Below are 16095 nucleotides of genomic sequence, written 5' to 3' on the forward strand. Positions count from 1 at the left end.
ACATGTTAAAATAGCTGCAAAACAGAAGGCTAAGTTGTTGACATAGCATGGGATCCTCAATTTAATATGAATTTGACTTGCAGATACAGGCTGGGATTTACAGAGATATGTTGTGCAACTGTGCAGAGTTAAAGCATGCAAAATAAAGCTGAAGGGGCTCACAAGCAGGGAGAAGGCAATACATGATATGCTGTTTACTGTGTATTGCAGACAGTGCTAGATATTCCTTAAATCCCTGCTTGATGACTTCCATATGCAATCCTCAGACCAATGCAGGTATAGCGGAGCACGTGTTTGGACTACTGAAATGATATTTCCAATATCTAGATACCTCTTGAGGAAGATTGCATTGTAGTCCACACATCTGCAGTAAAATGTTTGTTATATGCAGCATGCAACACAGCATGGCACTGTGAAAACAGATGGATCAGCATTTGAGCATCTAGCCAGGGGACCTTCCCTACTAATCAAAGCAGCAGCAAAAGGGCAGAGTGAAGAACCAGCAGAGGCATATGCAGCTGCAGCAGTACCACAACTGAGGTAGAGACAGGTGCATCACTTGTAGCACTGGTAAAGAGGTAACATTTAGAAAATAGCTATGGGCTATACAAAGACAGCACAGAATAAAATAATGCCTGTGTTATCACACCCAGGCTGTGACTGGCCATGCTGTGTAACAGACTTCATTATATCCATACCATTTACAAAGGTGGAAGGCCACAGTCATCATCATTTGCAGAGGTTGTAAACACAGTGGTAGGTGAGTGCAGCAGTATGATATGGAGTAGGCACATGGTACATAAAGTTGTTAGCCAGTGGAGAGTCAGGGATCATATTCTCTCTTGGTGGGATTGACCTGACATGATATGACCATTGGCAGTACTCACAGGGTTGAATTATGGTAGTTTGTTGTGGTCTGTGGCAGGGACAGTGTAGAACTATGTGATCATACACAAGCACTATGATGGGGCATACAGTCTGGCTGTTGATCCTGAGGATCCCACAACTTCCCTGATTTATGTAATGCAGCCATGCCCAAAGTCTTCCCCCTTATGTGCCTGGTTATCAGTTACAACTGGTGATATGCAGGGCCAATCCTATTTACTTAGCATATAGTCCTGGAATCCCACATTCCTTGAAGTATATCCTTGCCAAGGATTCCTGTCTATATTTTTGCAATCTATAGCCACAAACAGATGGTACAGTGATATATCAATGTTACTGGCTCCTAGTTAAATGGATGCCATGGTATCTGCTCCACTGTAACTGTCCACTGTGACACCCGTGCACTGGCCCAATAATCAAGGAGCCTCAATCCTCACCACTAGCACCAGTGAGGGATGTACACATTGGGAGGATGACAAGTACACACACAGTAAAGTACAATTTCCCTTAAGAGCACACAAAGATCACAGTCAGTCTGGCGCTGGTTTCTCCCTCTTTCTCCAGATCCCCAATAAGACTCCCCACTGGCATAGCTATAGGGTTGAGATCTCAGCCAAGAGGCCAAGCTAAGACCTCCAGCACCTTATCTGACCAGCCAGTGCTTCGTGTCCCTGTGCAATTAGCTCACACACACACACACACACACACACACACACACACACACACACACACACACACACACACACACACACTTTGAGATTTGTTGTATATTCAAACAAATGCATACACCTTGGGAAGGTTGGCACATGTTTACTAGCTATGCCCCTTCTGCCCAGCCTATAAGGTAGTACCAGCTGCCACAAGCCACCCTTACTTATCAGCTACCATAAGGCCCTTACAAAGGGTGTCCAATCCTACTGTGTAATGGTACTATTAATCCAAATGGTAAGTATGACCAAGACTAAGGCTATTTAGGAGTTGCCTATACAGTGTCACCAAGTACATATGCAAGTACTCTAAGAACTTAACTATCTCTAAACAAACCAGCCACAATTAAAAGGTTTAAATATATTTAATAATAAATAATAAAAGAACAAGACTATACTCAAACAACACAGTAACTACAGAGTTCAGAATCACAGGAAATATTTCAAAACAACATTGCAGGACAGTCTCAAATGAATACATAAAACATCTAAACTAACCTTTACTATATTCCGATCTATCTCAAAGAAATACTAGGCCTGGGGGCATTGTTGCCAGTAGCAGGGCCTGTGTGATATCTGGGACAGTCCTTTGTACAGCATTGACTGTATTTATAGCATATGTATTAAATCACTTTTTTTCTATTGTTTCATCCTCCTGGATGCCCAGTTGTGGAAGAGGAACTGATCACCTTGGGTACTTTAGGTTGAGGCATCTGGTGCTGAATCATGAGTGGCTACTGGGTCTACCTCTCAAAAGAGACACAATGGTTCCCCCTTTTGGAGGTGACCTGGAAATAGTATTGCTACCCCTGTGTCTCCTTCCCAAGAGGATGGGGTGAAGGTACCTCTTATGAAAACTAACTGGAAATTTTTTTTTCTTAGTCTCTTACTGTGAGTTGTGGAGGCTAGTGGCTGTTGAGGTAGGCCAGGAACTAGAAGCCTGCTTTGGCAATATGAAGTTCCTTTTGGAGTGGCCAGTAGAGTTGCATGACCAGCAGTTTGCACTTATTGGGCCATAGGGTATCATCTAATCCATAACATTTGCCTATCAGGAGAGTGATGCCTCAGTACCAAAAATAAAACACAGCACCACAGATCTATAAAGGCTGTCTTCTTGCTTCAAAAACTCCACCAATAATTCCAGGAGCCATCGAAAAACAAGAGTAGCAAAATATGAATACCATGTATACCATGTATACCAATGTATTTTACATGTATATATTTATATATATTTTTTATATTTAGACTTTATATATTTATACACATTTTGTACATCCTATTATATACATTTTTCATCAGAATATATGTTCATATATATATATATATATATATATATATATATATATATATATATATATATATATACATACATATATATATTTTTTAGATTAGTTCTAGTTCATGTATTGTATTATATATATCCATATTTTTATATATGTTTATATTTATGTATTGTACATTTTATTCTAGGAGTATACCTATGTATGAAGAGATTTATACCAACATTCAATACAGGATGTTATAGCACTTTAAAGGAATGGTGGATAGTTAATTAATTAATTATCAATCAATTATGTAAAGTACATTAATCATTGTTATTGGCTATGATATAAAAGAATGCCATTGACTGCTTTTTTTGATTCTGAAGAGGTCTCCGGTACGGAGACGAAAGCGCTCAATCCTGTTTTATTTTTGTTATGGAATAAAGTTCATATTTTGCTACTCTTGTTTTTCGATGGTTCCTGGAATTATTGGTGGAGTTTTTGAAGCAAGAAGACAGCCTTTATAGATCCGTGGTGCTGTGTTTTATTTTTGGTACTGTTGCTATTTTCGATTGAGAGTGATGCCTCAGCCTGTTACCCTCCTGACTGGCCTGACATCCAATCATACCAGGAACCCACCCTTTCTAAATCTCCATGGTTCCCCTGATATGTGTTATCCTCCATTCCCTGTTCCTTGTTCATTGCTCAGCCTTTCCCATCAACACTTTCTACCCTCTGTATGTCTGTGTCCATCCAATGCCCTCTTTGCTTTTTTATGTGTCTACTACCTCTGTCTGTGTGAGTTGAGGTTGTGTGTCTGCTTTTCTTTCTCTCTCTCTCTCTCTCTCTATTCCATCCAAATCCATCCATGAGTACATTCCACATTGCCCATCTTTTTATAAGTCTTGAGGTGCTTTTCACTACAGAAAAAGAAACCTTCTTTCCTCACCTATTCATACCTTATGGTTTCCTTTATGTGTTTAATTCTGCTTGCTGTTCTTCACTTTTTTTTACTTCATTATATGTCCCATTTCTTCCCCATTTATATAAGGAAAAAGATTGACATTGTGTGTGTACACTCATCTAGGTCTATTTGGTGGCCACTAACTCTGCTTCATATGCTGGATGAGGTTGAGATGCAATTATGTGGCTCTGTATTGCACATGAACATGCATTGACTTGGTCAGGCTGGCTTGCCTTTGTCATGATGCCCATCATATCAGTCACATGCCCTACTGTAACACTGCACTAACCATAGAACATCCTAGGGGTCCAAATGAAGAGATGATAAGTCAGAAAGCAAAAGAGAGTAGTATTGCTGAAATTTAATTCATCCTCAAGTCTTGGTGAGTACTTTCACAAGGTGGATCCTATTTTTCACAAATATATCGACTGTATTTATATAGCATATATCATGGACACAACCTAGGTCAAAATGTAAAAAACTGATAAGCCAAAGAAGAGTCATAAAGATGATAAAGTGGAATATTGAGGATAAGAAAGAAATTATGCATTGCTACCATTATGCAAAAGACCAGAATTTCCAGACACATGATATAAAAAAAAGATTAAGAGAGAAATTACAGGAAAGAACAATACTTCCACAAGCAAAACTGTCAGAAGCCTCAAATAAAAAATTGTGTTCAACAAATTTGTGAGAAAACAATATATAGACCAAGAAACTTTGATCTGTTTGGAAAAAGAAGCATCCGAGAAAGTGCAAAAATATGAACAACAAAACCTAGAGATTTTTGAAAGGTATAAAAAAGAAATATGGGCATGGGAAAGAAAGAGAGATTTGATATGGTGCAATATTTATGCAAAGGTGAAAGCCAAATTAATCAATATAAAGAAGGCAGACCCCAAAATATTCAAAGAGAAATAGAGGCAAAGGCATCCAGATATGGAAAATTTCACAATTAAAAAAATAATATTACAAAGAGGGAATGCAGAAAAGAAGAAGTTAAAAAAATAGAAGATAAAGTTATGGAGTGACTGTGAAGTGAAGGATTTGGTGTAGAAGGTCTAACACAGGTTACATCACAACATGATGGAGTGAGTCCCCAAAGTAAGGAGAAACATGAAGATCAGGAGAAATCTGAAGAAGAAATATGGACATGAGAAAGAAAAAGAGATTTAATATGGTGTAATATCTATGCAAAGGAGAAAACAAAACTAATCAATGCAAAAAGAGCACCAAAGATATTTGAAGAGAAATACAGGCAAAGGAATCCAGACAGGGAAAACTTTACAGTACAAAAAATAAGAAGACAAAAAGAGGAAAAGTAGAAAAAGAAATTAGTAATGGAGAAGTTAAAGAAATAGAAACTGAGGTTATGGAGTACCTGCGAAGTGAAGGATTCAGTGTAGAAAATCTGATTCAGAAAGCAACAACAGGATAGAGCAATGGGCATCCAAATTAAGGGGAAACCAATGGAATGAGAAGCAATTGGTCAGGAGCAATATGTAGATGTCTTGCAGCCTTCCAAAGGCAACCAGTATAAATGTTCACTTGAAGCTGGACAGCAAGGAAAGGAACAGGAAACTGTAGAAACTGATGAAGTCAATGTTGAAGAGTGATAGGCCAGTAAGTTCCCATATGACAGAGCAATGGATGGCACAGGATGAAATTGAAGAGAATGTGCCACAGGAAGATGTTATAGAACTTTCTATAGAATGCCCACAGGAAATGGAAAACAAAAACATGTGTCCTCAGTTTAGAAGAAAATGAGGTAAGAGAAGAGTTGTTTGATTTAATAGAGAGATATATTAAGATCAATGAAAAAAATAGACTGCAGATGGTCAATAAAACCCAAAAAGTCAGAAGTTTGATAAAACAAATGAACACAGTAATTAGGACTGTCCATAGAGATCCATGTGATATAACAAAAGTAAACAGGATATATTACTGTGCTTCTAAATTAATAACTGATAAAGTTCTACAACAAGAACACAAGGTAGTGAGGGAAAGGAAGGGGAGGAATCAAATACCATCATGGAAGTATTAAACAGAGAAAACTGTAAAGCAATTAAGTCAAGATGTTTCGCTGTTAAGAGTATAGAAGAGAGAACAGATCAACAAAAATGCTTAGAAAGATAGGAGTGTTTTTACTGTTCTTGTGTTGAATTTATACTGTTAGCACTTTAAAAAGTTATTTTTGTTAAATTTAATTGTTAGGCTAACACACTAAAGTGCGCTAGCTGTTTTATAGCATTTACTGTTTGTTACTGTATCTTTTCTCCCTTCTCTGTGAAAAAAAGAAAAAAAACAAAAAATATCCTTGTTTTCCCGCTTTTCTGAACTAGAATAGTCCAGTCTTCAGATTTTGCTGATCTCTGGGCTTTGTCTTGGTTCCTGTGCTATCCATACCCTTATTTGGATAAGAGGAAGCTTCTTTGTTTCACCAGTGGGAGTGGGGAGCACTGAGCAACCTATTTGTCCCTAGAGGATTGGTTCCAGCCCAGAAACTTGTAGTTTATTGGCCATTTTGTGTCAATTCCTGGCTCTTTTCAACCTCCTGCTATAAAGCCCGCTTTTGCGCGCTTAGCGCGTTTTAGCATGAATTAGCGCAAAGTTGCTCATAGAGCAGCATAGGGCAGCGCCGGTTAATCAAGTTTAAACTATTTCTGGCTCCGTAAAGTCTGCTCTTCAATTTTTCCCTTAGAACTGTTCTACTTGCAATCTATACAGCCTATACTCTATCTGAAAAGCTCAGCACTTGCTCCTAAAGCATTTTGTATACAGGTAAAGCACTCTTAAACAAAAGAAAGTACTTCATTCACCTAAATTCCCTTGAGTACCCATTTCCCTATAGGTCCTTTCTGACTCAGTTACACAGCAATCTTTTTCACTATTTCTAGCATGTCGAAGGGTCATTTGCTAGCGTCCTCTCCTGTTCAGCTGGTGAATCTGGGAATCTTGAGGCAATGTTACAATTGCCTCATGTACACAGACAACCCTCTCCTCCTCCCAACAAATACAAATATATGCGAGAGATGCAACTATATAGCCAAACTGGAGGCGGAGCTCCCTCAATTCAGTACTGGCAAGACCAGTCAGGAGGAGAAGGAAACCACGCACACCACAAACCCAGTCTCACATAGAACTATTACAACTGCAAACCAAACACATAAACACACAAAAACATACTCGGAGGCACTGATTAAAAATATACCAAAACAACAGAGGCCTCCAAAGCAGACACCCAAGCAACAACCACCTCAAGACATAGCACATGCAACACATAGTTCACAAAGTCAGTGTGCTAAACAGTCACAGCCCTTAAGGCCAAACAACATGCCAGACACACTTGTAATAGGTGACTCCATAGTCAGACACACTGACGTACCGCTCACCAGACTGAACAAGGAGAGGGTCACAGTAAGCTGCCTGTTGGGAGCTAGAATCCGCCACATAACACAAGCACTCAGGTCACTCCACAGCAAGTACAAATATGACTCAGTCATTGTACATGCCGGTGTGAACTACCTGAGACGTACCTCCCTGGACTACATGAAAAGAGACATAGAGGAGCTCTCTGATTATGTAGCCCAGGCCGGTATGACCCTGACCCTGAGCAGCATCTTACCCTCACCAAGAATGATGCCACAGTACAAAGACAAAATGATCAGTTTTAACAATTGGCTTAATTACTGGTGTCATTCTAAGGGGATCCAATGTCTGTCCGCTTGGGATGACATGCTTGACAAGCCACACTGCTTCGCAAGGGACGGCTTGCACCTGTCACCCCTGGGCTTCTGGATATTGGCCAAGGCTCTTGCCACCCCCATAGTGCCTTTTTTAGGCAAGGCTCAAAGGACAAACCTACCTCCCTAGAAAACACAAGTGGAAAAAAACTAAGGGTAATGCTGCTCAATGCCAGAAGTCTAAACCTCAAGATGCACGCCCTCGAAGCCCTTCTCAGTATGGAGAACATCGATGTCTGTGCAGTGACTGAAACCTGGTTCAAGGCTCCTGAGAGCACCCCAGCACTATCAGGTTTTACCTCATATCATGCATCCCGGCCCCAAAACTTGGACCGAACCACAAGAGGAGGGGGAGTATCCATATTCATCAAAGATACCCACACCTCCAGGTTAGTGGCAATGCACGAAGCATCGGAGACCATCCAGGTGCAACTAACCATAGGCAAAACTGCCTTACAGTTTGTAGCATGCTACAGACCACCCTCTCAAACTCAGGAACCCCACACAGCCTTCCTGAAGACACTAGAGAGTATGAATGTCTCTCCAAATACCATCATATTGGGAGACTTCAACTACCCAAACATAGACTGGGAACATTACTCAAGCCCCAACACCCTAGCCCAAAGGTTCCTAGAATTCATAAACTCAAATGCAATGGAACAACTGGTCACCATTCCCACAAGAGGAGACAATATACTTGACCTGATCATCACAAACATGGGGACAAAATGCTCCAAACCGGAAGTATATCCCTCTTTGGTAAGATCAGACCATAAATTAATCTCACTGGAAATCCACATCCCGCCCCCACCCCCTGCACAAAAGACCACAGTGAAGAACTTCTCAAAAGCCAACTTCACACTTCTTAGGACTGAAATGGTATCATTCAAGGCCCCTGGGCCAGTGGAAACCACAACCCACACTGCTGAATCCTTTGCAAATGCCTTCTACGGGCACCTTCAAGAATGCATGGATCATGCAATCCCAAATAAAACCAAGACCCATTCCCCCAAAGGCAGGCGCCCGGTCTGGTGGACCCCAGCCATAAACAAACTCTACAACAGGAGGAGGAAGCTACTACATGACAGAGCAAAATACCTAAAAGGGAAGGCATCTCTGATCAGTACTAGCAAAAAACTACGATCACTCATAAAATCATCCAAGGCCAACTTTGAGAGAAAAATCGCAAAAGACACAAAAGACAATCACAAGGCCTTCTTTAGCTATGTTAGAAACCTGGGTGGAAACTCCCAGATATGCTCTGAGTTAGTCCAAAATGATACAAAATACACTGAACCCACTGACATTGCCAACATTCTGGCAGACAGGTTCAGTGCAAATTTCTCCTCCCCCTCCCCCCCAAAAGGAGAAATAACTATCCCAGCAGAGTGTAGCCTCCCTAACATCTCAGATGCCCAGGTGAGAGCCGCCCTCTCTACAGCTAAAAACACAGCATCAATGGGACCGGACGGTGTCCCAGGCTGTGTGCTACATGAACTCCAAGAGGAACTAAACCCGCACATAAGGCTGCTGTTTAATCTTAGCCTTACTACAGGATACATACCCAAAGAATGGCGTACGGCGACAGTGGTACCACTTCACAAAGGCGGTGCTTCTACGGACCCTGGAAATTACCGCCCCATAAGCTTGACGAGCCTGGTCTGCAAAGCTATGGAGAGGATCATTATGGAACTCATAAACAAAGACATTGGGGACCTACAGACATTGGATCCTACCCAATTTGGCTTTGTCAAAGGCAGATCCTGCCTTTTGAACTTGATCGACTTTTTTGAAACAGTCACTAAGGCCATTGATGAGGGTAAGGCAGTTCACACAGCCTACCTTGACCTTGCAAAAGCCTTTGATACAATACCCCACTCGGGCATCATAGACAAACTCACCAGCTTAAATGTAAACCCATATGTCACAAGATGGGTTGCAAACTGGCTCAAGGACAGAACCCACAGGGTCAGAGTTGCTGGAGCTATGTCAGACTCTAAGCCAGTCACAAGCAGTGTCCCATAGGGCTCAGTCCTGGGACCCCTCTTGTTCGGCATTTATTTTTCCAAGGTACAGGCAAACATAGGAGGATTGTGGCTGACAAAGTTCGCAGATGACTACAAACTGGGCGCCATAATTGATACTCCAGCGGACACAAACATCCTTCAGAGAGGCCTCATAGAAACAGATAATTGGTGCCAGAGCCATGGCCTTAAGCTGAATGCCAAAAAATGTATAGTCATACCCTTTGGGAAAAACAAGGTACCCACAAATTACCACATAGGTGGTAATCCATTAAGTACGGAAGAGGTAATCAGGGACCTTGGGACCCAGGTTGACAGTAACCTCTCATTTGACACTCACATTGCCAAAGTGGTTAGGAAGACCTTCTATATTGCCCACCTTATCATGAAGGGTTTCACATCTAGATCAAGAGAGGTCATTGTACCCCTGTACTCTTCTCTTATCAGGCCAATGATTGAGTACAATGCCCCATTTGGGATGTATCTTACCCGTCACCTGCAGCAGTTGGAAAGACCCCAAAAGTTCCTCACCAAGAGGATAAAGGGTCTTAAACATATGTCATATGCTGCCCGACTGAAAAAACTCCAGCTCTATTCAGTCGCATACCGCCTACTCAGAGGTGATCTGTGCATGACGTACAAGGCCATGTCCAATCCAGAATTAATGGACATGCTCCACCTTAGTAAATCCAAATCCACCAGAGCCACGAGAGCAAGAGACTTAAACCTCAACACAGAAATAAATAGGACGTGCTGGAGGGACAGATTCATAACCCAGAGGCTCCCTACACTCTGGAACAGAATCCCAATCCATGTTAGGCAGAGCCCCTCACTGACTCTATTCAAGAGAAATCTTGACGAGTGGATGGGAGATCGTAAGTTTACCCCGGGGGTCATCTCTGTGTCACTACTAGACAGAGGCACAGTAAACTAAACCCTAAAAGGGTGTAGTATTCTCATCCTAAGGGGTGGTGAAAGCCACACACACTCTGGCTAGGCTTATAAATGCCCTAGGGCAGATAGCCTAGTACAAACCTATGAACCTATGAACCTAAAACAGATCAGGATCTACCATGCACTATCGCAAATAACAAACTAAAAATCTCAGCACAGGTGAAAAAACTTAGAAGATACACAGATAAATATAAAGGAAAAGTACAAAATAAACAATTTATTGATGGCCAAAATAGTTTTATAGATAACTGCGAAACAAGGTAAAAGGAATTGAAAGACCACAAAAAAAAGAAAAAAATTGTTATATTTTGGAGAAGTATTTATGCAGATCCTGTGGAACATAACAAAGATGCTAAATGGACAGAATAAGTAAAAGAAAGATAAAGTTTAAAGGTCAGGATATGAAATGGGATGAAGTAACAGCCAGAGACTGAAACGAAGTTAAGAAAGTCCCTAATTCAAAAACCCCAGGCAAAGATGCAGAACATAACTTCTGGTTAAAAGTATTAACATCTTTGCACGAAGATTTAGTCATGAGTAAGAAATATTTATATGCACATCCCAAACATACACCAACCTGGCGAACAACAGGAAAAGCAATGCTCCTACTTAAGAGTGAACCTACAAGCTACCCTAAAAATCATAGACCAATAACACGTTTTCCGATGATGTATAAACTCTACACTGGTATTGATGCCAGCAGAATTTAAAGTCATCTAGAAGAAAACTCAATTATGGCAGTAGAACAAAAGGGCAATAAAAGAAAGTCATATGGAACAAAGGCTCATTTGTTGTTAAATAAAGCCCTAGTGGAGAACTGTAAAAAGGGGAAGAATCTAAGTATGGCATAGATTTAATACAAAAAAGCATTTGATAGTATCCCACACCATATTCATGGATAAAAGAGTGCTTAAAAATGTATAAGATACACCTTACACTGATCAACTACATTACATTGACTATGAAACAGTGGCAGACCACTTTGCAATTAAGCCATAAAAGAAGGACAAATTATTACCCCAGGGATAAAAATTCAATGACAGATGTTCCAGGGTGGCTCTTTGTCACCACTGCTATTTTGTCTTGCCCTTAACCAGTTAAGCTGTCTACTTAACAGCTTAGGCCACAGCTATAATTTGGCTCCTAGAAAAGAACAAATTGTAAAGACTTCATCTTCTCTTTTTCCATGGTTTAAAACTATATATCTCATCAGATGAGGAACTGAAAGCACAACTGTAAGTTGTCAAAACTTTTTCAGATGATATAAGAATGTCATTTGGTCTTGACAAGTGTAGGTTTTGTAAAACAGAATTGGAAACAGTGGCACACCTTGTTGCTGGTTGTGACGTATTAATGGCAGAAGGACTGTATACTGAAATACATACTAGTGCAGCAAGACTTCTGCACTGGGGATTGTGCAAACATTATGGCACTGAAGTGGCTGAAAAACACTGGAAACGTGCCACAAAGCATCATAGAAAATGATGAAGTTTACATCACATGGAATCACCCATTGCCAACAGTTCAAAAGATAGTTGCTAAAAAAACAGATGTAGTGGTCCATGAAAAGAAGACAAAAGTAGCATTAATCATTGAAATCACTACACTTAATGACTACAGTGTATTGCATACAGAGAGACTCAAAGTCATAAATTATTAAGATTTGCAGACAGAAACAAGATCAATGTGGAAGCAAGATACCCAGACAGTTCCAAAGGTTGTAGGAGCAACAGATCTTACAAAAGAATCTGCAATCGTATTTAGATATGTTACCAATACATGTAACCCCACACGAATTGCAGAAGGAGTCATTACCGGGCACACTGCAGGTGCTGCGAAGAGCATTTCTGGCTGACATCAAAGATTGAAACAATACAAATTTCATGAACTTTAATCGTACTTTGACTTAGAAATGGGGTCCATTCCCGTCATGGTATTAGAAACCCAAAAGACGTAGAGAAATTAAAAAAGGCAAAAACATCCTATTGGCACTATGCCTACCTCTAGCTGTGAGTCCTTTGCTCAGATTTTCAGCACTGTTCATTTCCTAATACATGTCTGATTAGCGCTACATGTTTTTCTTCAGTAACCTCCTTGAAAATGAATGCCTCATGGTTGTATAGTGCTTGTCTATGATTTCTGACCAATATGTCTGAAATTGATCTGTTACTTAAAGTAACGTATCTTTCTCTTCCTCCTCGATTGCCTTGCCCAGGATGCATATGAAAATTGCTCTGCGAACAGTTTTCAAGCTTTCTGCAGCTCAAGACAATGTGTCAAATCTCAGACTTTTGAATCAATCCAAAGTTATTTCTCAGATAAGTTATGATACAGCTTTAGAGGTAGTGATGGTTGTAGGGCAAAATGCAATTTGCCAAATAAAAGAAGATCTCTCCTTAAAAAGTAAGAGATATTAATTTAGTGGTTTTCTTTTCTGAAATATGAAAAAATATTACAGTACTTTCAGAAAGAAAGAAATTAAATGTAAAAATGGTTTATAGCACTCTTCAGATTGTAAACACGAGAGAACTGTGGTGGAAAATGTAATTTAGAAAACATATCATGAAATTTTACTTCAGAATAGCTAAAACAAACTACAGTCTGGCTGCTGCATGTGAAGTTGTTTGCAATGGCATAAAAAGAAAACAATCCTGCTTCTAGCTGTGGCTCAGCTCAAAAAGGCAAACAGTGGATATGCTGCACATGCAGAAAGCTTCAGCTATCATTAGAATAGCTTTATTCTGACACTTATATAATTTGGGTGAAGTATTGTCAGATACCAATAAAGAGGCCAAGACAAAAAAAAATGCATCCACACAGTCAGCTCTGCTACAGCAGACAGGTTTCCCAAACATTTCTGTAATGCCCCACTTTTTTAAAGAGACAGTCGTATTCACACATAATATTACAACCTGTTGCAAAAGTGTGACGTGGAGCCCAGCACAAAAGTATGAAAGAGCTCCAACAGATCGTGCTGGTTTTGTTGGATTTTTACTATTTCAAATGAGGTAAAGCATTATAGGTGCCATAGAGTAAACAGAAGTTTAACAACTGCCATGGACTGTATTAAGACAGAAAATATGAGGAAAAATACGCTGTCTACTTTAAAAGGAGTAGCAAAAGAAATAAGTAGTCTGCAGTCAGGTGGAGCAAATTTCTTCTTTGGCAAGTGAAATGGATAATTTACAGCTTAAACTTAAAAAGTAACAAAACGACTTGCTGTTACAGGAAGAACATAGTTCACACCTGGAAGCAGAGGTTGCATTATTACAGCAAGAGGGAAGACCTAGAATGGATCCCTGCCATTGCATCAATCAAACAAATTATTGGCCCCTAAAAAATCAACTGCAAAAGGTCTAAATAGAAAAAAATTACCCCCCCAAAAAAATCTTTTAGCAATGTTTATGCAAGGGGTAAGGCCCTCCCCTCACCCCTACACACCCTGCTAATTATATATACTAACTCCAGGATTGCACTACAGTAAGGAAAGGCGAAAACTCATTCCTTACTGTACTGCAATGTTAGACAACAAGCCACTGACATTTGTTAAAATTCTGAGATATTGACTAAGCATTCCGGTAGTGCATGCATTTGACATTTTGAACAGCTGACACAATGAATGGCATCCCTGGGAAACTATGGGCAGACAATCAAAAGAGAGAGCCTCTACAAGCATGTTCATTCCATGACATAGCCCACATTCAGTGTCCCTAGAAACACTGAGCAGACTCTCAATAAAACCTCCAGAACTGGTCAAAGAAATATAAATTCTTTATGCTCACACATTTCTTGTTAAGGTTTACTCTTGCACTATGAAACTGTCCTGCTGAATCAAGTGGCACTCTACAAAGGTGTTAGCATTGATAATGGTGTTTCAAGACTAGTCCAGCTTGCTTTATGAAAGACAGAGAGGATTTTGGTAAGCCATGGGAGAGTTGAAATAATTTCCATCAGTTTCCTGTGTGATATTTTCTGTATCACTGGTGGTTGTGGTGGCTAATGACCATAAAAAGTGCTGCCTAAATCCTGAAGAAGCATCTGCTGTGACTGCCAGGCTCAAATCTGTTATGATTTCTAGGCTCACATCTTGTATAATTGCCAGGCTGATATCTGGTATGATTGCCAGGCACATATCTGGTATGATTGCCAGGCTTACATCTGGTATATTTGCCAGGCTAACATCTAGTATGATTGCCAGGCTCTCATTCAGAATGATTGCTAGGCTTACAGCTGGAATACATGCCAGGCTATCATCTGGTATGACTGGTATGTTAACATCTGATGTGATTGTCAGGCTCAAAGCTCAGAGAGAAGTTAGGTCACATACCTTTATGCATGGCTGTGTAGGTGATGGAAGTTGCCCTGATAAACATATACATTTAAGAATTTAGACTACTGTCTTATAATGTCGAAGAGAAAATATTTATATCTACTAGATATCTGTTTATGCATTCCCCTGTTATTGATGAGATGTCTTCATGGATAAAATTCACTTTGTCACAAGGCAATAGATTTTATTTTAATTTAATATCATACAGAGCTTTGTATCTGTATGCTACAGGGATAGCTTGTACTTATGTGTGGAAGATGTCAGACAATACCACCCCTTACTCTATATCAGGCTGCAAAACTGCAAAGCTGGTAAGTGGTGTGATAAAATGGCAGATTAAGGATGGTATTATATGTATTTGTTCATTTATCTAACTCCTGTTTCTTTGAGTATCACAATTTTCTTAGCAGTTGAAGGACATTAAGGAATATGATTCACAGCCTATAGTTCTGCATGGTCAAGGCCTTCTGTCAGGAGACATGAGGCCAACATAAACAAAACTGAATTAATTTATTATCTGGCTAACAAATGCCTTCATCTATACACCCTGGTCAATGCCTTTCTCCTGACATGAAATGTATGCTTTTTAGTTCACTCATACATTGACTTTTATTAATCTGTTTAATAGCTATTATTTTGACACTGTTTAGAATAGTATTTTAAGAAGGGACTAGTCCATTGGTTGATAGTCTGCACAGTAGGTGGGGTGTGTGTCCATCTAGATTACTGATTCTGTTTTAATGTTTTGAAATGTATTGCATACAGTGTTTTGCATTCTCTCTATCTTTTAATCTTGTTTCAAGATTTGGGAACTATTATTTGTCTGATTAGGCCTTCTGCCTTGGGACTTGACATTTTTTTATTTATTTATTGGACTCAAAGCTCATACTTTTCAGCTCATGTCAAAGTATGGTTCTATTAGAACATAATATTAATGTGAATGTCAAATGTAGTAACTTGTGGAATGCAATCATGTAAAGTAAGTCTGAATGGAAAGCACGTCATGTGATAGTCCATAGACTCTTATAGGAAGTTACTAGGCTATTGGTCCTGAGGCCCTTACAAGCCTACCCAAGAATTTAACCCATGTTCCAACAAGTCAGCACCCGATGCCCCTGTCCAGCAGAGACACAGGTGGAATCCCAGGGGTGTATTTTCTGCTTCCCAGCAAGTTATTCAGGTTATAAAACCAAACCACGAACTGAAGCGAAAAAGGAAAGCCTTTT

The sequence above is a fragment of the Protopterus annectens genome, chromosome 1.part0 (genome assembly GCF_019279795.1).
Source record: "Protopterus annectens isolate FY-2018-M chromosome 1.part0, PAN1.0, whole genome shotgun sequence".
NCBI lineage: Eukaryota > Metazoa > Chordata > Ceratodontiformes > Protopteridae > Protopterus > Protopterus annectens.